The 24,860-nt window shown below is 41.0% G+C and overlaps 2 long non-coding RNA genes across 2 annotated transcripts in view; one reads left to right on the top strand and one right to left on the bottom strand.

Annotated features, from left to right (window-relative positions):
• LOC135180762 (uncharacterized) overlaps positions 1-8,288 on the top strand; it is a 30,360-nt gene extending 22,072 nt beyond the window's left edge. Inside the window, exons 3-4 of the long non-coding RNA XR_010304554.1 lie at positions 7,974-8,021; positions 8,212-8,288. This is a non-coding gene — a long non-coding RNA (uncharacterized LOC135180762). The remainder of the gene's footprint in view (positions 1-7,973; positions 8,022-8,211) is intronic.
• On the bottom strand, positions 8,259-23,084 carry LOC135180768 (uncharacterized). The gene is made up of 3 exons (XR_010304555.1): positions 22,996-23,084; positions 17,793-17,866; positions 8,259-8,297 (listed from the first exon to the last, which is right to left on the bottom strand). It is a non-coding gene; the product is annotated as an uncharacterized LOC135180768 (long non-coding RNA).
• Positions 23,085-24,860: the final 1,776 nt, after the last annotated feature.

The following is a 24,860-nucleotide window of genomic DNA, read 5'->3' as shown; positions in this document are numbered from 1 at the left end:
ATGATAATAACATCCCAGACATGCAGTACAAGCATGTAATGGCTATTCCAGTCATTGTAGTGCCAGCATCTTAAATCTTTATGGAAGCAGTTTTAAATCATTTGGAAAAAAAAAAAAGAAAAGAAAAGAAACAAACCCTAAAGTTTTAGCTTTTCAAGTACCTGATTCCATTTCTGGGCATCAGAGTTCAGGCACCAAACTGTAAAGCATTTAAAAGGGGCATGAGGCAAAAATGACTGCAACCACTCACAAAGGCTTCTTTACATACTGAGAGTCCAACTGAGCAATGTGTGTTGTTAAGACCCAAAGTATCAATACTTAGCTTCACTCACAATATCCCAGCCAGGTCTCAGAAAAGTGGAAATAGATCTGCAGATTTTTTTCCTGAAATTATTACATGTTCAAATTAGGCAAAGACAGAATTTCCAGAGGACTCTATTTTGTTAATTTCCTCACCTGTAAGGCAGTTTTTCTTTCTTTGTGTCTGTTTAATCAACCCTAAGAGCAACACTGCAATTATATGAAGGATTTGGTGGGCTACTTGATCAATTATGCATCAATCATCTCTGAAATACTCCTTTTGATACCAAAATGATGCCACTGGAGTCATCCTGAGTAATTATTTATTTCACTTCTTTCTGTGTTTAATATTCTTAAGACTACAACTATTGCTAGAAAAATTAACAGAGCTCTATTAGTAATGACTTGTTTAGATGTGTAGGTATAAACCATCATTTTTGATAAATATATCTAAGATTAATGAAATATTAATGCACTGAGAAATGCTGAATTCAATTGTGTCAGTCTGCTTTAAGGGAAGAAATGAATAGGAGTCTTAAAATGATATATATATATAAAAAAACCCATCCAACATTAAATAGAAATGTGCTTGTTAAATAAAATTAAGCAGAGTTTATGTGTCTGTTTCACATGCACAGGGCACGATTCTCACATTCCCTGAGGACACTATACATCACTTTGCTAGTGTAAAGGGAGCATAAATCATATTTACACTTACTTCATGGCTGCTTTATGCTGCCAGAGTCATGTAAAACAGTGCAAGGGTAAATGAAGTTTGAAATGAAAGGAAATGCAACCAAAATTCTGCAAGCACAGGTAAAAGCACAAAAGACAGCCTCTTTCTGGCACTCGGCTACCACCATTATGGAAATCAATGGAGGGACTATTTAGTTTCTTCCTTAGGAGACACAGGAACATTTAAAGGAAAAGGGCTTGACTGTTGAGTCCACTGTGGCCTGCCCCATTTAACCCTGGGATGTTTTTAAAAGGGTTGATTTGTTTTACTTTTTGATTTCCTTTCTCCGAGCTCTTTCTTGAACTGATTTATAATTCTTGCATCTATTGCTGCCTTCAGCAATGTGCTACAATAATTCAGCTACCCTTTGTGTAATTAAATTCTGCTTGAATTGCTTATAGGCTTACATTGCTTATAAGCTCCTTCCTTAATTTCAGTTGCTGATCTCTTCTTTCTGAGTCACTGGAATTGTAGTGGCTGTACCAGGAATAAGGTAGTTTGGCTATTAAAGTGCTTGTGTCTAAATTCAGTCTGGATCCCAGATAGGCAGGCAAGAAAAAATTCTGCAATCTGCAAACTTGCATTTCAATTAAAATTTTGGTCCTTAGATTTCCTAGAGTGGGTATGTGACAGCTGAAAGCTAGGGAGATAAAGTATGTGAAGCTATAAACATTCTACTGAAAATAAAATTTTTCAACCCTGCTCTGATGACATTTCCCATATTTTTCTTAACTATTCCTTAGCCCAAATTTGGCTGTACTCAAATGTTTAAAATTCCCATTTGTGCTATTTATAATAAGCATTTTTATATGCTGTCCTAATGCTCCAATAGTTATGTGTCTCTTAAAGGAAGAGACTCTTTTTTTTTTTGGGGGGGAGTGGGGAAGGGGGGTTTCCCCTCTACCTCTCCCTGCTTCACTTTGCAAACAAGCTCAGGAAAATGTACCAGTAAACCAAGGTGCCCACATGCAGTGATATGTTCAAGAGAAACCCCAGGAGGAAACCATTTAAATTTCATAGCATAAATCTGAGCTCTTAGCCAGCCTTCCGTTTGCAAGTCGCCTGCACAACTCTCATGCTAATTCTCCACCAAACCTTTGGTTTTATGAAAGCTATATTTTATCTGTTTGGTTCTCTGCAGCCACATGAGAGTTGAAAAAAGGAATATTAGCACCACTCACGCTTTATAGTGGGAGTCACAGTACTTGCTTGACCCCTTTTTCAGGTCCTATTGAATTTCCTATACAAAGGAAATGAAAATGTTTTATATTTAATACAGCAGTGTAGAACAAGAGGTTTAGTGATCACACATAGTGCTGCAGCCTTTTGTTTCAGTTGCCTGAGGTGACATTTCACAGCAAAATGGGTTTTGGTGTGGTTGGGTGTGGTTTTTCTTTTCTTTTTTTGTTTTTCTATGTTGAGGTTTAGGACAGGAGTCTCCCTCTCTGGAGATATTCAGAACCTACCTGTACATGTTCCTGTGTGATCTGGTATAGGTGATTCTGCTCTGGCAGGGGGTTGGACTGGATGAGCTTTTGAGGTCCTTTCCAGCTGCTACCATTCTGTGAGGAAGAAGGAGCACTATCATACTCATACAAATCACTCTGAGCAGGTATGGAGCTCAGAGAACATAAACACTGCATGAACCTTTGGTTATTTGCCCCCAAACCTCAGTTAAATTATACTGGATATAGCTTTTCAGTGAGGTTCTGTTATTATAGAGCTATTAAGAAATAGGTAAAGTTACTGGTGTTAAATAAAGCTGCTCCCTGCACCTGCCTGCTCACTTTGGCTGACCCAAGAGGAGTTTTGGCATTTGATAATTATGTTCCCTGAATCTTTTCTTCTAATCTTATCTCCTCGAGGTGGGGGGGGGGGGGAAGAGGATCAGCTCATGGTACCTAAATTATACCAGCTGCATTAAACAGGGCTAAATTGTGTTTACTGTAGCAAGCAAATAAAGCATATATCCTGGTAAGGAATTTAATGCCAGTTCCACAAAGCCAATGCTATAACATAAATTAGATTGCTTAAAACCTCTTACAGTGAAATAAAGTAAAGCAAACACATGAAATTCTGATTCTGGGAATGAAGCCATTGGTTTCAGTGGGTCAGGATTTCACCCAGAATATTTGAAAGGCCAAATATTTGGCAGGTCTGTAATAGATTGAAGGTTCAAGTGCCTTTTGGAAGGGTATATATATATATAGGTAGATAGATATGAGCTGGACTATATATCTATTGTTCAAACTAATGTACACTGTATTTATTTATTTCATCTTTAAACAGAGATAATACAAATCCTTATCCCAGGACTTTGCTTACAAAATCTAAAAGTCCAAACAACCTCCTATGGGGAATGAATAGGTTCTGGGCTGGATTATTATACTGGTGATGAATGAAGATAAGAATTTAGAAGGGGTTAAAGTACAGAACAATGCCAAATATGTCCTCCTGAGCATATTGCAGGCAAAATGGTAAAACAAAGCCTAGCTGAGAGAGACCTCACTGCCTTCTGGCGAATGCTATGAGCATTTGCAATAAAAATTGATGAACTAGAAGTCAAGGATAAATAGGAGATTATAATAACAGACAGAGAGCAAAACCAAGTTTATGGCAGGAAAATTTAAAGCATCTGGGAAGAGACAGTCAGTTTTGGGGGTTTTGAAGGAAAAAGAAGCAGAATGACTATCAGCTTGCATTCAGAGCCTGCAGGTCCACAATAGCTGGAATCCTAGAATTATGACTCTCTTGCAAAAATCTAATGTCTTTCAGCAGTGTTACTTTTGCTTGTAAAGAATGAAATGCTCAAGGTTTTCTGCTTGCTTATCTCTGTGTGGTTTAGTATTTCCCTCTTGAGTTCGTTCAGTCATTGGCCTTCTCTTGAAACCTCTAGTGTTTTCTGTCAGCATGGATCCATCCCTCATTTGACTGCAGCCACAACTAAATCGTTACTGTGGGACCACACTCCACAGCACTGCTGCCTCTGCAAATGGTTCAAAAGTCTTCTTTAGCCTTGTAAGTAGCTAGCAGATGGAGAGAGCTAATTCTGCCACGTTGTTCTGGTAAGACTTCACCTGTGGTACTAGGTCCACTCTGTAGCCATCAACACTAAAAGGACACGGACCTGATGGACTGGGTGCAGAGGAGGGCCACAGAAATGCTCAGGGGGCTGGAACATCTCTGCTACGAGGACAGACTGAGGGAGCTGGGGTTGTTCAGCCTGCAGAAGAGAAGGCTCTAGAGAGACCTAATGGCAGCCTGCTAGTACCTGAAGTGGGCTACAAGAAGGCTGCAGAGGGACTGTTTGCAGAGGCCTGCAGTGACAGGACAAGGGACAATGGTCTGGAATGAGAGCAAAACAGATTTAGATTGGGTATCAGGAGCAAGTTCTTTACCAGGAGGGTGGTACAACACTGGAACAAGATGGCCAGGGAGGTAGTTGAGTCCCCATCCATGGAGTTATTCAAGATCAGGCTTGACAAGGCTGTGAGCAGGTTGAGCTAATGAAGGATGTCTCTGCTGATGGCAAGGCAGTTGGACTAGATGACTTTTGGAGGTCTCTTCCAACTGAGACCATTCTGTCATTCTCTGTTTATTCTTATCTAATCCTTATCTCTAGCTTTTCTCACAGGTTAGCCAGCCATAGACAATATGTGCTCATGACTGGTCTCTTTGCCTCACCTACTCTAAGACTGCCTCTTTGTTGTGCTGCAGTGTCCATTCAACACACCAAATGCTGACATGACAGTGCTGAAAAAGGGAGAGATGTTCAGGTCATGCAAGCAGTAGAGACATGTAAGACAATGCCATACTGTGGTATGATTAAAATTAGTGGCACCTAAGAATGTCTTTTTTTTTTTTAATAGGCAACAGAATGGACATTTGCAATCAAATGTAGGTTCCAAACCTCAGTGTTTTGTGGCAATTGGAATCTGGTTTGTTTGGGGTTTTTTCAAGACCTATTTGAAGGAGGCTTTTTGAAATTGTGTTTTGTTTCTTTCTCTGTCTCTCAGAGCAAGACACTGCCATCAGAAGGAAACAAAACCTTTTTTGTGGTCAACATTATTCCTTTAATAAATTCATAATTTTGCAGTGTGCTGGAACAGGATTTTAAAAATTATTATTTTTAAATTATCTTCTCATCTTCAAAGTTCTACTAACTCTTTGGTAGGGAAAAGGCATAGATGATGAAGATACTGCAGGAGAACTTAACTCTTCAGCAAGGATGGTGTACTTCACCTTTCTGTCCATATAATCTTTTGATATTTACAGAGAACAGATTTTTACAAAGGCTCATGAGCACTGAGCTGAGGAAATTGCTCCCCAAGTGCACTGTACAAGTTACTGAAGGGCAAGAAATGAAGAGCTTCGAAAAAAGAGGGAAAACACAGACTTTAGGAAGAAATAAGGAAATTAATGTTTCCTGGGAAGGCGAGGTGATAAAGTAGAGGAATATCATCCACAGCTCTTCCACTCATTTGAAGTGGCCAAGCAGTCTCGATAAAGGTGTCTTGTACTCATTTTAACCCTTCCTTCCAGTAAAAATGTGTCCTGCACACGTAGCTTGTTTGTATTTGCTAGCTACAGGCAGTTCTGCAGCAGGGACTTCCCAGCAGCAGAGTCTTATCTGTGGCACATAAAATGGAACAGAATGGGCAGTAATCCATACATGTAAATCCACATAAGGAGTAATTTTTTCTGCACACTGTGTCTTCTCCTGCAACACTGCCTCTTACTGAAAGACAAAGCTCATACAGAGCAGTAGGAAAGAGAACATGCTTATCTCTTAAGGGGATGCTGTTTTCCTTCCATGGTGTTGACTTCAGATGAAAATAAAGGCAATTCAGAATGTGAATACATGGACAAACTTAAGCTGGAATAAAACTGATTCTCAGGCCTGATATTTTTGGGTGCAGCAAATCTGAGCTCTGATTCTTCATGGGACTTGCTGGCAGGTAGCTTTGTTTTTTGTCATTCACTATAGAGCTTATCTGCAGTATCTCCTCAAGATCCTGAAGAAGCTGAGTGCAGCTGGCTAAATATCAAAACTCTCAACTGTCTTCTTGGTCAGCAGTACTTCAACCCTATGAGCAGAGGCTGAGGGAGCTGGGGTTGTTTAGCCTTGAGAAGAGGAAGCTTAGGAGTGACCTCATTGCTGTCTACAACTACCTGAAGGGACATTGTAGCCAGGTGGGGGTTGGCCTCTTCTCCCAGGCAACCAGCAATAGAACAAGGGGACACAGTCTCAAGTTGTGCCAGGGAAAGTATAGGCTGGATGTTAGGAGGAAGTTCTTGCCAAAGAGTGTGATTTGCCATTGGAATGGGCTGCCCAGGGAGGTGGTGGAGGCACTGTCCCTGGAGGTCTTCAAGAGGAGACTGGATGAGGCACTTAGTGCCATGGTCTCGTTGACTGGCTAGGGCTGGGTGCTAGGTTGGACTGGATGATCTTGGAGGTCTCGTCTAACCTAGTTGATTCTATGATGTTTGAGGAAGTGAAAATGGCTTATTCTCAAAGACTGTAATCAGAAGGCACATTTTTGGTCTTCTGCTGTAATTTCTTGTCTACAACAGTCTCTCTGATGTGGCACACAGTAATTTCTGCATAAAAGCTGACATTCTTTTGAAATCTTTTAGAAAGGTGTTCAGTCTTGGCATAAAATCTACACAGCATCATCTGCATTCCTGAGGATCCACTGCAGCAAAATTTTCACTTTTATTACTTTAAAATTTTAAGGGCAGGCTGGGCATGGCTATGGGCAACCATATCTAGTGTGAGGTGTCCCAGTCAATGGCAGGGGAGTTGGAGCTAGATGATCCTTGAGGTGCCTTCCAGCCCTGGAAATTCTATGATTCTAAGCCTCTATAATTCTACTTATTTTACTTTCAGAATTCTCCATCTGTTGATACAAGTCTGTGTACACTTAGTTCTTTCTGATGTTGATACAATCCTGCTTACACTTAGGTCTTTCTGAAATCATCACTATGTTTTTTTCTATGCAACATATGTGACTTTAAATAGTTAAATCCATTAAGTAGCAGAAAAATGTGCACATATAATTATTCTCCAGTTCACATAAGTGAGTGGAAAGAAAGGAGGCATTATCTATCTACTGAATTCTGGGAACTCTGGGGTTTCAATCACAGAACTTAGACACCACATTGGAAATAAATTAGTGTCTCCACCACTACTGAGAAGTTCCACCTCAACATGAGGAAGAACTTCTTTACTCTAAGGGTCACAGAACACTAGAACAGACTCCCTAGAGAGGTGGTGGAATCTCCTTCTCTGGAGACTTTCCACCCCTGTCTCAATGTGTTCCTGTGTGACCTGAGCTAGATTCCATGGCCCTGCTCTGGCAAGGAGGGTTGGATTTGATGATCTATGGAGGTCTCTTCCAATACCTAATATCCTGTGGTCTCTGATAGTATCAAGTCTTCAGAGGAAACAGATAAAAATATTCTGTCCAACAAAACAGAGACAGTTTGGAAACACGTTAATGAACCCAATCACTTGTCATAAAAGTTTCTAGATTTGTTCTACACCTCCTGTGGCAATAGAATCATGCTTAATAGATGCAACAAAATTTGGGGAGAGACCAGGTTTTAATCCAACGTTTGAAGAAAGCCTGTGCCAAAGACAGCAGCTCTGTTTCTAATGGAAAGTGCTGTAGCTGGTTCAAAACTGAAATAATTTTGAGCACCAAAGAGGCCTTTAGAGTCCCAGCAAACATTTGGTAAATATTAGGGACTGGATCAAAAGCTTTCTGAAGAAACAGAGTAACTTGCCATTGATGTGGGTTTGGTGTAGGCGTATAAATGTTTTGGAAGTTGAATAATGTTTGTCTGAATTTTACCAAACTGTCCACAAGTAACCCTAAAAATAAATAAATAAAAACGTTAATATCTTTTCTTCTTCTTTTTATCTCCCCTACAGTTTATAGAACTGACAGAGTAAAAGAACTGCATTTGAAGACTTGTGCAGGTAAGTTATTTATTTCCTTCCAATAAGTTGCTTTGCCCTACTGAGGAACGAAAATGACAGTCATGAAAAAGCAGTTCAGTGAAAGCTTAACTCCTGTCTGAGAAGAATACAAAGTTCACTCCCCCAGACTCATCAACCCTTTCACATTTATAAAGGCACATTATCATTCTGAGTTCTTTTCTCTCCTCAGGCTGTTTTAGAAGATACAGCTCGGAGGATAGCTGATGATATTTCGGTGGGCATAGAGTTCCTGCATCCAGTGACATGTAAGTAAACCTGAATAAATGAAAAGCTGCAGTGAGCAAATTATATCTGTTAACAAAAAAAACAAAACCCAACAACCCAGCCCCCTTGATTTGCAAAGCTTCTGGATTCAATAGAAATTGAGTGAAACAAGTCCCTTTTTTTTTTTTAATGTGTGTGTATGTGGTTTTTTTTTTTTTACAAATTATATTTTATTTCCTATATTGCTTCAGAAATTCAGCTCTAAGCTTCTTGGTGTGTTCTAAGAGTAATGTGACCTACTATCAATCAGGGCCAGAATGAACCCCTGTGAAAATCTAACCTTATCTCATTTGAAAAACAACTACAGAATTCCCTCATCCAAACCAGATCTGCTGATTGAGTAAAACTGCAACTTTCAAACAGAAATATAACCCTGCTCTGAGGCTAATTTCTTGGATTCAACATCACATCCTTAAACTGTTTCAATGCTTTATGGTATATTGGATTAAAAAATAGTGCCTTGCATGCAGTGTTCCTTGAAAAAAACCTTTCCTTCTATTTCTGTTTTTCAAAAAATACTACAGCCATGAGATGTCCTAAAAGAAACATGACCTGAAAATACTTTGCTTAATGGGATGTCACAAAGCATCTTCCTAAATTCAAACTGAAATATTTAGCGATTACTTTGCTATTTACTTTCCTTTTCAGAGTTGCATGTTGTATCAGCTTGACTGTTTAAATTTCATAACTTTCAGAGCTTATACAGCCTAAATTAGACCTACTTAGGAGGAAAATGTTCCATGATTACATTCATATAGTTCACGTCTGAGTGGAAAAAAAATAAAACCAAAAAGTGGTGAAAAAAATCTTTTCAGATCTCAGTCCTACTCTGGAAATTCCAGAATGGACTCAGTTTGAATCATAGGATCACAGAATGGTTTGAGTTGGGATGGACTTCCGAAGGACATCCAGTCCAACCCTCCTGCAGTCGGCAGGGGCATCTTCTGTTAGATCAGGTTGCTCAGAGCCTTTTTAAGCCTGACCTTGAATATCTCCAGGAATGGGGCCTTAGCTACCTTCCTGGGTAACCTGTTGCAGTGTTCCACCACCCTCATGCTGCAGAACTTGTTCCTAACATCCAATCTAAATCTCCTCTTCACTCATTTCAAACCACTGTCCCTCATCCTGTCCCTGCAGGTCTTTGCAAACAGCCTCTTTCCATCCTTTTTGTAGTGGCCTTCAGGCACTGGCAGGCTGCTATTAGGTCTGCCTGGAGCCTTCTCCTCTACAGGCTTCCTCAGCCTGTACTTTTCTCTCTCCCAAAAGGTAAGCCTGATCATATTGGGAGGAAAAGAAGCATGGCCAGGAGGTCAACAGGGGTGATTCTGCTTCTTTACTATGCTCTTGTGAGACCCCCCCCACCTCGAATTTTGCACCCAGTCGTGGTGTCCCCAGCATAAAAAGGACACAGAGCTGTTGGAGCAAGTCCAGAGGAGGCCACAATGATCCAAGGATTGGAGCAGCTCTAGCTCTCAGCCTAGGGAAAGCGAGACTCCAGGGGGACCTTAGAGCTGCCTTCTGATACCTGGAAGGATCATACAGAAAGGCTGCAGAGGGACTTTTCATCAGGTTGTCTAGCAATACAGGTACCGTAGGTCTCCCTGGAGTCTTCTCTTCTCCAGGTTGCACACCTCTGTACTCAGCCTGTCCTCATAGCAGAGGTGTTCCAGCCCCCTGATCATTTCTGTAGCTGCTCCATCAGGTCTATGTCCTTCCTGTGTTGAGGGCTACTAAGTTTGGTCTTACCAGAGCAGCATAGTACGACAGAATCCCCACTCTCCATCTCTGGCCATTCTTCTTGTGATACAGCTGAGGATGCCTTTGGCCTTCTGGGCTGCAAGCTTACACTGTTGATTCGCTTCCAGCATCTTATCTACCAGCACCACAAAGTCCTTTTCTGCAGGGCTGCTCTCAGCTGAAATTTAAAGATATAAAGTGCTTCTACTGTTTTATTCCTCTAGCTGACATCTCTCCCCCCAAAATTCAGACATTTAACAGACCATTATTGAAGTATATCATCAGAGATGAATGACACAAGAAGATGAATACCTGAGTATTAAAAACTGAGATGCAACTGCCTGGCTTGTTACAAGCAGAAGCTACTGGTAGCTATTGAAAATGTTGCTGGTTTTTATTTCAGCAAGAAGGCCATGGGCAGTGCAAAGCTTCAGAAGTGACTGCAGCTTCTTCTGCTGCCTAAAGGGACAGGGAGAAATCTCATATTCTGTGTCTTGGAGTGTCTTTTCTGCTTATCACAGTTTCATTTGTTTCTGGCATTCTACCCTCAATTTATATATCCAAGCTATTTGGATTCCAAAGTGATATATGAGAACAATGCTGAGTAGTCTAATACAGAAGATAATGATAACATAAAAAAGCGCCCCCCCCCCAATATACAAAATCACAGTTAAAAAGATCTAACTTGTGAAATGATGTAGAGGATGAAGCTTGTGAGCCTGTGTGCATCTATGAGCTGGGCTTTCCAATTTGAACACCACCTCCACCCTGTGCTCATAAATAATGAATTCAACATGAATTGAGAAATCTAGTAGGAATCTTGTGTATAAGAAACTCTAAAGTTTGCTCTTCCAATGTGATTACAATCCTGCCTTGCTTCATTACTGAATACATTTGTCTACTACATGTATTCATTGATATCTGTAGTGCTCTAGCCTTAGATTATTCTGTACTAAGCCCTGTGTAAACATGGAGGAAAAAGACAATATTTGCCCCAGAGGAGTTACAGAGTATTTGTAAAGCAGCAGCAGGCTGTCTGCACACAGCCCATCAGAAGAGTCCATAGCAGGTACGTCAGTTCTCATCACCTGTGCTCCAGGCAGCAGTCTAATGTACATGATGTTTTCTCTTTAACTCAGAAATCATCACAGGGCTCACCTTTATCTACCACACATAAGGGTTGTGAGGAGGTCTGTCAGGGTAAACAGGCTTTGCAGCAGCAGAGGTATTTTTAAAAGAAGTTGAAGTTCATAATCAATCACATCCGAATTAATACCTACTATGCTTTAAAAATAAGGTAGGGTCCTGGTGGACAAGAAGATATCCATGGGGCAGCAATGTGCCCTGGTGGCCAAGAAGGCCAGTAGGGTTCTGGGGGGCATTAAGAGAAGTGTGGCCACAGATTGAGGGACATTCTTCTCCGTCTCTACTCTGCCCTGGGGAGACCACAGGAAGTTCCACCTCAACATCAGGAAGAACTTTACAGTGAGGGTGACATAGCACTGGAACAGGCTGCCCAGAGAGGTTGTGGAGTCTCCTTCTGTAGAGACTTTCGAGACCCATCTGGTTGTGTTCCTGTGTGACCTGTGCTGGATTCTATGGTGATGTTCTGGCAGGGGTATTGGACTGGATGATCCTCCAACCCCTCACATCTTGTGATCCTGTGGTGTTGAGTGGCTTAGAAGTCACAGAATCACAGGATTGTATTAGGAAGTGAGTAAAGAAATAAATAAGAATGTCATATAGAATTCATGCAAAACAAATGCAGAGAAACTTGTGTGCTTTACACCCTTTGGAGGAATTCCTCTCTCATTTAAAAGATTTCCAAGTTACATGTAAATGGGAACTCTAACTAAACCTAGATGTGAACTAGAAGTGATGCAACTTCCTTCGATTTTTACATTGCAAACTGCAAGAAAAACTCCAATTACATCGCAGAGATCTTTGCAAAAGTCCTGAAACTTATTGGATTAGCACATGCAGGCGTTTTCTTCCAGGCTTCTGAACCGATTCAGTTCGGGAGCGGGGGAGAAATGCAGTACAGATAGCATTCAACTTTAATTGCAATGAGGTGACAACATACTGGGTAATGAGTTGTTTATGAGTTGTAGATGTGTTTACAATGAGTTGACAATGTGTTGGATAAAGTGTTCTTCCGAAGTTGTAGATCTCCTTGCAGTGGGGGGACCTTCATTAGTCCTGGATTTGTTTGTTTACATTGTTTTCCGTTCGCAATTGCCATAAAACAAATCGCCGGCTGATGAAGGATGATTGTTTGTGTGCTTTAATGATTTACTGTAGCGGCTTGCCTGAAAAAGTACTTAACTCGGCCTCATCTGTCAGTTCCCACTGCAAAAGCTCCCAGTCACAGTAGTTTTATTAGCACAGCATGGGCCATTTGTAGGGACATTATGCATCTACAAAATCTCACTGCTTTCCTGTTCGGGCTGTTGTATTTTGACTAGCAGAGCTGAACAGAATTCCTTCTGCTCTGTACAAGCTTCGACTTCCTTTAATGTGCTCCAAGATGCACATTTTAAGCTATACACACAGCACCCCTGGAAATTCTTTCCCTGCTATCTCCTAAGTCATGTTGCCCGCTTAAAAGTTTCGCTGTCATCTTCTGCTCTTTCTTACTGCGGCTACCTTCTCAAAAACAATTAAAATAATATTCTACCGTCGGGCTATGCTGGGTTACATGACACGGAGAGGAAACTAATATCTGCTGGATGATACTGGCTTTTTGGTTAGGGAAGACCTTGCATCAGCCTGGCAAAATAAACCCTGTAACACACTTTGTTAGTTCAGTCACTGCCTGTTCAAGAACTTTTTCAAAACAGAGGCAAGAAGGAATTTTTTTTGACTGCTTTCTTTCCGTGTTAGTTTTTCCTCAGTTATATTTCCCGTGGCCCACAACTAGTGTGGTTCACAGGTTTTATTGTTATTTACAAGGGACATTATATTATGTTCCAAACTCCCCCTTTTACCTTCCCTGTCTGCAAGCTCACACTGTTGGCTCATGTCCAGCTTCTCATCCACCAGCACCCCCAACTCGTTTTCTGCAGGGCTGCTCTCAGTTTCATCAGCCCCCAGCCTGGATTGGCATCCAGAATTGCCCCAACCTTACTCTTTGCCTTCCTGAACCTTATGAGAGTCTCCTCAACCCACCTTTGCAGCCTGTCCAGGTCCCTCTGGCTGCCATCCTGCCCTTCAGACTTATCGGCTACACCACTCATATACTAATATCGAATTTAATGTATTTTTCCTGTGGGATTGCTGGGGGCAGATTAGTGCTGTAAGACACACATATGTGTGTGATCATTCACAAGTGTAACACTTAAACAATAGGTACGTTGTTTTTATAGCTCTATTACAGCACATTTATACTTCAGTGAGATTCTTTCTATCATTTTTATTTTTATATAATGGATTTTTTTGTTCATTTTTATTTTTATAGAATGGGATTTAAAAAATATTTATTTTTATGTAATAGGATTCTTTATTTCATGCTTATTTTACCCTTTTTTAAATTTTTTATAAAATTCCATCCCTTTATAAATATTGATTTAATTTAGCAATTAAATACTATTTAATGTAATGATGGTCTTTTATGCACAATGCTCTCTCTGTTGTGGTAAATGTTCTTATATTTTCACTTATTTATTCATTTGCTATTGATGTTAATTCTAATTACAACAAATGGCAGATACCACTACAAAATCAACGGCAAAGCCTGAGAAATCTAGTTCAGGATTATTTTTTTTTCTCACTGGGAAATATTTCAACATCTAAGCTGCTGCTTTTCACATTAAGAAATAAACAAGTAAATAAGGAAGCAAAGCAAATTTTTATGATAGACAATTAAGGGGCAATTTTCTAAAGCATGAATGGGAGGCAATCATAAAAATCCCATCAGTGAATGACTGAGGCTCTGGATCTGCATCCATTCACGTTTCTTTGGAAAACAGACCTCAGGAAGAAGAGTTTTCACATGTAGGGTAAGATCTCAGCTGATGTTTTGCTGTCCGATGAGCCATCATTGTCCTCAGCTGAGAAATAGAATCATAGAGTTGTCAGGGCTGGAAGGGACCTCAAGGATCATCTAGCTCCCTCGCCAGCTTTTCTGTAGCCCCCTTCAGATACTGGAATGCCCCGAGAAGGTCTCCTCGGAACCGTCTCTTCTCCAGCCCGAACAGCCCCAACTCTCTCAGTCTATCTCCATAGCAGAGGTGCTCCAGCCCTCTGACCATCCTTGTGGCCTTTCTCTGGACACATTCCAGCACATCCATATCCTTCTTGTAATAGGAGCTCCAGGACTGGATGCTGTACTCAAGGCGGGGTCTCACCAGAGTGGAGTAGAGGGGCAGGATCACCTCTCCCGCCCTGCTGGCCACACTTCTGTCAATGCAGGCACATGGTCTTCCATCAAGAAGCACGGTGCTCTTTTCATTTGCTTGATATGCAGTGCCAGAAAAGTTTTAAACGATATTTGCAAACTGTGGAGCCTAAAACCCACCTAGCAGCAAAGAATACAGAGGAGGTAATAGAGGAGCTGCTGTTCATGTCATTTTCATAGCTTCTTACATATTCATGTTCCAAAAGGATTTCTTTCAGAGAAGCTCACGCTCATCTAACCAGACACTTTGTAAGTAAAAATGCATGAAATTTAAACCAGCTTTTCATGTGGACATTTTCTTTTATGACTGAGTCTTTTAGCGATCCAGCAATGGTAAGACACCTATAAATGTATAATGTGATGGATGATATTGTAATGCACTCTGGATGCATATGGAGGTGGTGTTTGCCCTTCAGTGGAAATTCATTTTCATGTCAGAAGGAATCCATTAGAATTAATAGTGCATTGTCCAGGCAAGAAGTAAAACAATACAGTCATTTTTTTTCTTGGAAAAAGAATCCACTCTTGCTCCTAATTGTAACAATTATAGCAAAGGTTAAAGCCAGTCCTAATGAGGAAATAGTAAGAAAACCCAAATAGTGCTTAGATTTACATCCTTGGCTTGACCCTGATTTTAAATTGGGACCTCTAAAGACTTTGTTGCAGAAGTATTGCTCTTTTCCTGGTTTGCCAAACTACTTTATGAAACCAGCAGCAGCCTTACACCTTGCTGAGGCACGTGTGTGATTTTGGGGCATGTCAACTTGGACAACTTGGGAAAGTTAAACCAAAATAGCAGAAAGGTGTTATTGTAAAGCATCTTATGTAAAGTGCTTTACATTGCTGTCTGAATATGCCACCTGAAAACTGAAGCACTTTTGTAGCTTTCCAGTAATAAGACCACTTCTTTGCAGGGCTCCAGTGCACTTTAAGCTGAAGCTTTGGAACTCACTGAAGCTATTCTAAGAATATTTTGGAAGGGTATCTCTAGTTTAAATTCTACCTTAGAAATTATTATTTAGCAGGAAAAAAAATACAAACCAAACCAAAACACAGTTATCTTCATTTCTTTGTAACATACATCTACCCAGAAGGCAAAACACTTCCTGAGTTGCATTGAAAGAAGCATAGCCAGCAGAAAGAGATGATTGTGCTACATTGCTCTTCTCTGGTGAGAACTCACCTGGTGGAGTACTGCCTCCAGCTCTGGAGCTCTCAACACAGCAAGGACATGAACCTGATGGAGCCGGTCACAGAAGAGGGCCACAAAGATGATCAGGGGGCTGGAGCACCTGTGCTACAACGACAAGCCGGGGGAGCTGGGGTTGTTCAGCCCTGAGAAGAGAAGGCTCTGGGCAAAACTAATAGCAGCCTGCCAGCACCTGAAGGGGCTCCAAGAAGGTTGCGGAGGGACTGTTTGCAAAGCCCTGTAGGGACAAAATGAGGAACAATGGTATGGAATGAGAACAGAGAAAATTGGATGTGAGGAACAGGTTCTGCACCATGATGGTGGTGGAAGACTGCCACAAGTTGTCCAGGCCCTACCCCTGGAGATCTTCATCTTGAGGCATGACAGAGCTCTGAGCAACCTGATCTAGTGGATGATGTCCCTGCTGACTGCAAGGGGATTGGACTGCATGACCTTTGGAGGGCCTTCCAACACAAACCATTCTATGATTCTATGATTATTTATGTGTTTAAAATGAGAAATGTATTTAAGTATCATGCTGGATTTCAATGAGCCTAAAAGAGCTTAGCTTCTCTGGAGGCTTTCTAAGCCCTATCTGGATGCATTTCCGTGCAACCTGTGCTAGATTCTATGGTCCTCCTTTGGCAGGGTGTTTGGACTTGATGACCTATGGAGATCTCTTCCAACCACTGATGTCTTGTGACCCTGTGACAAGAAGAAAATAAATGGGTCAGTATAAGAGAATACATGGTAACTGTGCTTCAGCTAGACCTCAGGTATTACTGGAGCAATATTTTCATGCCATCTGCTGCTTGAATGACCCCCACTGAGTATATTGGAGAAGAAAAAGCTCCAAGGAGACCTTATTGTGGCCTTCCACTATCTGAATGGGGCCTACAGGGAAGCTGGGGAGGGACTTTTTAGGGTGTCAGGTAATAATAGGACTGGTGGGAACAGATCCAAGCTAGAGGAGGGGAGATTTAGATTAGATATTAGGAAGATATTCTTCACCTTGAGGGTGGTGAGACTCCGGAACAGGTTGCCCAGGGAGGTGGTGGAAGCCTCATCCCTGGAGGTTTTTAAGGCCAGGCTGGATCCAGATTTAGTGTGAGGTGTCCCTGCCTGTGGCATGGGGGGGTTGGAAGTGGATGATCCTTGAGGTCCCTTCCAGCTCTGACAGTTCTGTGGTTCTGTGAGAATTTTCAATGAAATTAGCCTTGTTTCTGGTCTAAAATCTCCTAAAATTGTACTTTGATTTTCATCTAACATTGGAAAAGTCACAAAATTTCATTCCTTCAAGAAGGTTCTTCTGGGATATGGAAGATATGGGAGCCAGGTATCCATTACTGTGCAGTCAGAGAGGGATGAGAATAGTCTTATAAGAACACAATCTGTTCATTCAGGTTGCATAGAAAAACAATGGTAATGAATAATTTAAATCCTTTTTTACTAACTTTTCAATCTCGGAAGAAAAATCTCTCTCCTTTAGATTAGCTCCTGAAGATGCCTTTCCCCCCCTTTCTTCCTAACACAAACCTCTTGAAAACACAAGTTATATTCAAGCTGCCTGTCAAGTATTACTTACTGTGAGTGCCAACAAGATATTTTCCTCTCTTTCTAATTGGGTAACACAGCTAATTACTGTTGTCTCTGGATTCATCTTTGATTGGCAGCTTGAATGTAAACGGAAACCATAATTTCAGATGATATTGTATAAACATTTGGAGCAGGGATGTGCAAGCAGTGAAACTCCAAGCGAGGGGAATTCATGCACTAGATGATCAGAGTTACCTGTGTTTCATGGCTGTTTAATCTTTGATAAGAATCCCCTGGAAATAGATGGGTTCCTGCCAAATGCCCACAACACTTTGCAAGAACACTTTTGGCAATCTCTTCATCAGGAAAATTTGAGATGTATTGGAGATTACACAGAGACCATGAGAACCACATGTCAAAGTAATCTTTGGATACACTTTAAAGCCCTTCTAGATTAAGTCTATAAAAAGTTAAGGAAATGGAGATTTAATTCATAGTACAAAAGCGTAGGAATGAGAAGATGTTAAAACTACATTTGAAAATGTCTCTTAAAATACTGTCCACAAATTGATCTCAGAGGTATTTGGATTATTTATAGAAGGAGCCTGCATTCAGTCATGAACATTACCGGCAAGTCAGATTTTGTAGTCGTACTCCAGAATTGTCTCTTCAAGTTTCCTTCACCTCTCTGTCCTTTTTGATCTTAAACAAAGCAAAAGAAAGAAAAGAATTGAGTGTGTTTCATCAACACTGAGGTCAAAAACCTAAATGCTTCAGACTGGCAGGGGAGCAGTCCTGACTTTTTTTTTTCCTGCAAAAAAATTCATCCAGGACAAAAGGGCAAAAGGAATGAATACCTCAAACATCTATTTAGCAAACTGATGCCCTCAGATCCTTCACCTTTACCTGGTGCTTTACCAAGTTAGCTTAGCCACTGTTTATCACACTCACAGACCTTTATTTGAATGCTCATACAGCACTTAATGAAGACATTTGTTCCCTCTTGTGTGGGAATCCAAGAAGAAATGTAAGAGAGAAAAATAATGAGCCAGGTACAGAGCACATGACTTTCATTCCCACGGCCTCAGGATGCCTCCCAAGGGGGAGGAGAGATGGTGGGCCACCTGGCCCAAGGGATAAACAAGACATGAAGTATGTTAAAGACTGGGCTGTACATCATCTGGATTATCTTGATGCATTGTTTGTATGGTGGTATAAAATGAGCCACTGCGAGGTGATAGGGGGGATGCGGTGACACTCATTACTGGACACACTTTTCGTGCTGCATCCCAGGATGCCATTAGCTCTCTAGGCTGCAAGATCACATTGCTGTCCATGAGGAACTTGCTGTCCTCCAGCACTCCAAAGTCATGCTCTAAAACACTCTGTTTGGTGTAACAGATGTGGAAGTTGCAGTTTTGATTTCTAAATGCAGTGGGGCTTTTTTGGTCAAAATCTGGAGTTTTGAAGCTAATTGTGAAGTTTATGCCTGATTGTTATGAAGAATTCATTTTCCAGAACCAAGAGATTCTGTGCCTTGGAGTTGGCTACACATGGAGACAACTATGGTCTAGAATATCATGCAGTGCCTATTGAAAGACATCATTCAAGACCAATGGCATCTGGCAGTAAATGATGCAGAACATGACTTTATGCAGCAGTTCAGGCATCAAATGCTGTTGTATTACTTTGCAAGGCAATTGCAGCACTGAGTGTTTTCCATTCTTGAGAGGCCAAGATAGCAACTGCAGGATATTGTCTGATTTATCTCTTGTGCCTTCTTCCCTCTGAGCCTGCCTGAAGAGTTCTGCTAGCTGAACTGAAGTCCTTGATTTATTCACAAAGTGAGAAGCTCTCACATTGAATTGTTCTCTCTAGCCTTGCAATTTGGCACAGACCGAAAAATAAACATGCACAGCTATGGCTGTCATGCAAACAATGAGCTGCTTTTAAACATTTTTGCACGTGTCAAATTGCAAGAGGATGTAGAATTTTGAGGGCTGTCCATTAAATTGAATTATTTTTCACCTGTTACACGTGCATGTTTATTCCTGAAGACATAAACCTTGGCTTTAATGTGATTCAATGCAGCCTCACCATATTATCCTTTTGAGAAGTTTTTATCATGTGCTGTTCTTTTCTACAGATACTTTGCTATGGCTAGGTTTACCTCCTGTTTTTCTCTCTATTTAAGGCACCATGTGGCTTTAAGTTTTTGAGCTTGATACATGTTTTTAACATGCCTAGCCTAGATGGCATCGCTGGAAATTGAGTTAAAATGTGAATACATGGGAAAAAGCAAACTGATTTATTAAAGCCCAACAATTGCATTATAGAATGATGCAGCCGAGCAGCAGAAGTTAATGTATCTGCTAAGAAGAGAATCTGCTTTCATGACTGGAGGCAGATAGCTCGGCAGGAGGAGGAAGCACATGAGAATAGCTCACTCACAACAGTCAGCAGCAGCTGGTACACTCTATCTGAGGAGACTGCAGTAGGAATCCCCTCTACAATGTGCAGAACAGAACCACGAGCACCTAATCTGCAAAACGCCTGCTAAGTGTAGACTCACAGGGGGATCTCAGGCCTAAAAAGTACCACACTTATTTGCAAGGTCTTCTCTCTCTGAAAATCTTAAGCAGACCACAGGTTTTTCAGCCCTGCCCTGCTCTCTCTTTCACTTCTGAATAAGATGTTTGTCCAGTTGCCAGAAGCATGTCTTGCCAGAGATTTGGGTAATGCTGTATGGCAACTAGTTGTTTAAAACATGCAGCACTGAAATTCAGCTCCAGCTTGTCACACTCTGATAGTCACTGACCTTTAGGACAACAGCTACAGGCTACCCTCTGACATCTTCTCAAAAAAAACCAACCCAAACCACTTTATTATATCACTAATAAAATCTTAATACATCGTTTCTACTCTAGGTATGGTTGATACTAAGATCTTATGATGGAGCCCCCAATGTAGGAAAGATGTAGACCTGATGGAGCAGGTCGAGAGGAGGGCCGCCAAAATGATCAAGGGGCTGGAACACCTCTGCTATGAGGGCAGGCTGAGAGAGCTGGGGGTGTTCAGCCTGGAGAAGAGAAGGCTCTGGGGAGACCTAATAGATTCTACAAGAGGCTACAAGAAGGACGGGGAGATATTGTTTACAAAGGCCTGCAGTGATAGGAGAAGGAGCAATGACTTCAAACTAGAGAAGAGCAGATCTAGAATGGATGTTAGGAACAAGTTCTTTACCATGAGGGAAGTGGAAGCCTAGAAAAGGTTGCCCAGGGAGCTGAGAATGATCTAGTGGAGGATGCAGCTGACGACTGCAGGGGGATTTGGACCAGGTGACTTTTGGAGGTTCCTTCCAACACAGTCCATTCTATGATTTTATATATTTTGCTCTATGATCCAATTGCAGTTGATGCTTGTTGAGGATACACATCTTCAATATAGGTGGTCTACTTTCTTTCACAAACCCTTTCTCATCCATACAGCACCTCAGAACTTTTTTTCCACTTCCTACCCAAGCTGACTTCCTTTGTGATGTTACGAAGGGCATTTGGAGGGGCTGAGTGGCATCATATTACTCAGCATAATAAACATCAGCTACAAGGTGAGCTGACTGGGGCTGACACTGCAATAAATAAAAGGCAGCAAATTTAGTGTACCTCACAGTGTATGAAAGGGGAGATCTTTGGGATTCAAAGTCAGGGCCTTGTTACCTTGCAAGAAGACTTAGGGCTGATAAATGCCTGTAAGTTTTACAACTCTGAGCAGGTCACTTAGTTGTGTACTTGCAAATTTATTAGCTGACAAACATTAATCTCCAACAGTCCCTGGCTACTAAAAGTTGAAGTGGAGAAACTAAACATTATATTGCCTAATCCTATCATGCTTAAAATCATTTGTGGAACAGAAATAAAAGGCTAAATTAGTCTCAAACACTTTAACTTGCATTCTTCTACACCTGCTACTATTTGTCATTTAATCAAAGAAACTGATTTTTCTTCATAGAGGATAAATGCAAAGAACGCACTGGGAAACCAGTTTTGATTTATCACCTGGAAGTGCTCTTTGCCTGGACCTCCTCCTCAACAAATCAATGTATGCAAGAATTCAGAACTATGATTTCTGCCTCCCTCTGTTATCAAATGAGATAATAATTTAAAGCCTTTTATGCTTTGGAAATATCAAGACCAGAATTTGAAGTACTCAGGTCAGTCAATGCAAACATTTAAATTAAATACATATTTTCTATTGACAAATTCCTATTTGCTTGTTAAAAGAAAAAAATATTTCAATCTTCTTTTTTATTTGTTTGTTTTCTGCACATAATAGTAAATCAAACATGAGTTCTGAACAGTGGCACAACCCTTATACAAATAGATGAAGGCCATCTAATATTCAAGGAAGAGAAGAGAGAACTCTGAGGCGACTTAGAGCTGCCTTGCAATAGCTGAAGGGATCCTACAGGAAGGCTCCAGAGGGACTTTTCATCAGAGTGTCTACCAAGGGGGAATAGTTTGAAGCTGAGGGAGAGCAGGGTTAGACTGGAGTTTATGAAGGAGCTCTTCAATATAGGGGTGGTGAGACTCTGGAGTAGGTTGTCCAAGGAGGCTGTGGATGCTTCCTCCCTGGGGGTGTTCAAGGTCAGATTGGATGAGATCTTGAGCAGCCAAGTCTAGTTGAAAGAGTTCCCTGCCTATAGTGGGGAGGTTGGAGAAGATAGAATCATAGAATCAACCAGGTTGGAAGAGACCTCCAAGATCATCCAGTCCAACCTATCACCCAGCCCTATCCAGTCAACTAGGTCCCTTCCAACATATAAGCCATTCTGTGATGAGTTCAAGACATTCAAGAAAATAATTTACTCCTGAACATGAAGTAAAATTTGAGTGGTTGGTTGGCCTAGCAATTTGAACTGTGGTTTTAGTGAGCATGTGTGCAAATAACAGCAGTCAAAATGTCATTAATTTGCTCACAACTCTCTTGTTCAGTTGATGATTCTGTTAGGAAACTGACTGTGCTAGTATTGAGGGTAACTGGAATATTTCAGTGAGAGAAATTAGATTACAGGCTATGAAAAGAAAACAGTGGTGATGTCTGCTTCACTCATAGGCTTGCTGAGATGTATTAAAAACAAGAATGCAACCAGAGATAAGATAGTGTGTGTGGGTCTCTGCTGGAGCCTGTGCTTTCTCTCTGGGCTGCTTCTGTGTAACTAATCCTTTTGCTTTCTAACCCCGCCCCCCCGCCCCTTGCTGATCCTCCAAACTCACCTTGCATGTAAGGTATACTCTGGGATAAGAAAGGGGGGGGTGGAAAGAAGGTGGAAGGGTGTTTGGGAGCCCCTCCTGGGGACTCCAATTTCTGGGAGGGGTGTTGTGTTGCTATATTACCTTTAACTTGTATATTTCTGTATATAGCTGTATATATTGTAAATATCTGCTTGTATATTGTGCTAAGATGTAAATACAAAGCTTCATTCCTTAACTTCCACCTCAGCTGAGTCTAGACTGGGTGATTTCATAAGAGTGGGGTGGCAGCTAATTCCCAAACTGTCACTCTGACTTACTGGAATAGTCACAGAAGTTAAAGGAAGATGAAATAGATGTTTATGATCTGCTATCACAGAAACATTCAGGTTGGAAAAGCGCCTCAGGATCACCAAGTCCAAGCCATATCCCTACTCTACAAGGTGCACCCTAAGCCATATCCCCAAGCACCACATCCAAATGAATTTTAAACACACCCAGGATTGGTGACTCAACTACCTCCCTGAGCAAGAGCCTGACCGCTGGGAAAAAATGTTTGTTAATAATCCAGTCTAAACTTACCCAGTTGCATCTTGGAGCCATTCCCTCTTGTTCTACTACTGATTACCTCTGATATGACTTAGTTTGGAGCTTTATTTCATCTTATCTTTCAGCGATTAAAAGCGGAAGTCAGGAAAGCACAAACTGGAAATGAAAGGAAAATGTTGATGGTGAGGACAATAAATCATTGCAGCTGTTTTAAAATATATAATTAATTCCCCTCCACCCCCCATTACTTGTAATCTTTAAATCAAAATAGGTGGATTTACAAATGCCAATGTTATGCCTGTGTGGGTTAATGTTTGCTACAGGAAAACTGGATCAAATTTCTTATCAGACAAGATGATTATGATGGCACCTTTAAAAAAACCACTGGAGTATTTATTTAGCTTTCTGAAACTGAACTATTATTAATAAGACCTTTAAAAAAATTATTCCTGGTTTGTAGTGCATTCTGGTCTAAAAATGGATGTGATGTTTGTGACACTGATAGGAGCAGCATTCAAAAAATCATCATTTTCTTTGCTCTAACCAGGCACCAAATAGGGAGAAGCTTCCACTTTCTGCCTTGCTGCTGTGTCACCCAAAGGTAATTTGTGCATAACAGTGAGTGGCTAGGCTAAAGTTTGTCCTTGTGACAAAAAGGAAACAGCTGAGGAAAGGAGGCTGGGAAAAATTATGCAGTTTGGGGATCTGTTCGTATCAAATTATCATTTCCACTTTGCCTTGTGATTGTAATCTTCACTGTGAATTAGAGCATTAATTTTGTGGCAGAATCTTGACACCTAGTGAGGGAATCATAATAACCTATGACACAGCAATCAACAGCTGAGATAAATAGGTAGTGAGCGGCTCTTCCTTACCAGAGCAACGATATTCAGACTGGTAGAGCTACTGACTATGAGTAACTGCGGAGGCAAAGTGAGGGACATTGACAGCAGAGGTTTACAGCTGCAAACTGGACCTTTTCCTGCCCACTTCCAAATGTTAGCACATAATCCTGATGGGAAGGAAGCAGATATTAAAAAATATATACATTAATATAATTCTTCCTGGAGCAAGGTAGGCCAACTAACACCAGAGGCAAAGCAGACCCAGGCAAAGCACCACAAGGGGTTTGCTTGACCTAACTCATAGATCAATCTTAGGACTCCCGAATGTAACAATATGTAATCCTGTAGCCCACCAATCAAGAAAATAACACGCTTCACACAACCAATGTTACTGCAAATGTCCCTATTAAGGAGGATAAGAAGACGTGGAGCAGATGTTTCTTTCTCTGCTGATTCTCTCATTAATTCTGTTGCTAGGATGACAGCAATGAGGGTTTCCCCCCCACACCCCTTGTCACAAGGAAGCAACTCACTTATCTGTGTTCATCAGAACACATCACAGCTCAAGGCTAAGGGAAAAGGAAGTTTCAAAACTCAGTGGCCAAACACTGTGTAACATTCTGCCTTCTGCCTGTTGGAAAATCCCATCTTAATTACGAGTGGAGCTTTGTATAGTCAAATACACATTTGCTCAAGGTAGCTCACTTGCACTTTACTGTGCTACCCATGCTTTCTAAAAAAAACTTACTATGACATGTGTAAGACAGCCATTCTAAAGAGAAAAGCAGGTTATTTTATATTTCATTTTCTTTTGAGCCAGCTCACCTGTGCCTTTTGTTTATCAACATTGTAAATTACATTTCTTAATTGGGAACTTAACCTGTGATGTGCAGCCAAACATTGAAGTGATAAATTTCTTGATCAATACATGGCTCATAAGCAGATGGTGACTGTTGAAACCCAGATATAAATAAAAGGTAAAATAACATTCCTCAGAAAAAAAAAAAAATCCCATATAAATTCCTTTGCCAATATGCCAGCAATGTTGCCATC

This window comes from Pogoniulus pusillus, chromosome 1 (assembly GCF_015220805.1).
Source record: "Pogoniulus pusillus isolate bPogPus1 chromosome 1, bPogPus1.pri, whole genome shotgun sequence".
NCBI classification, from domain to species: domain Eukaryota; kingdom Metazoa; phylum Chordata; class Aves; order Piciformes; family Lybiidae; genus Pogoniulus; species Pogoniulus pusillus.
The sequence above is the reverse complement of the archived record's forward strand: the minus strand, read 5'-3'. Positions and strand labels throughout refer to the sequence as shown.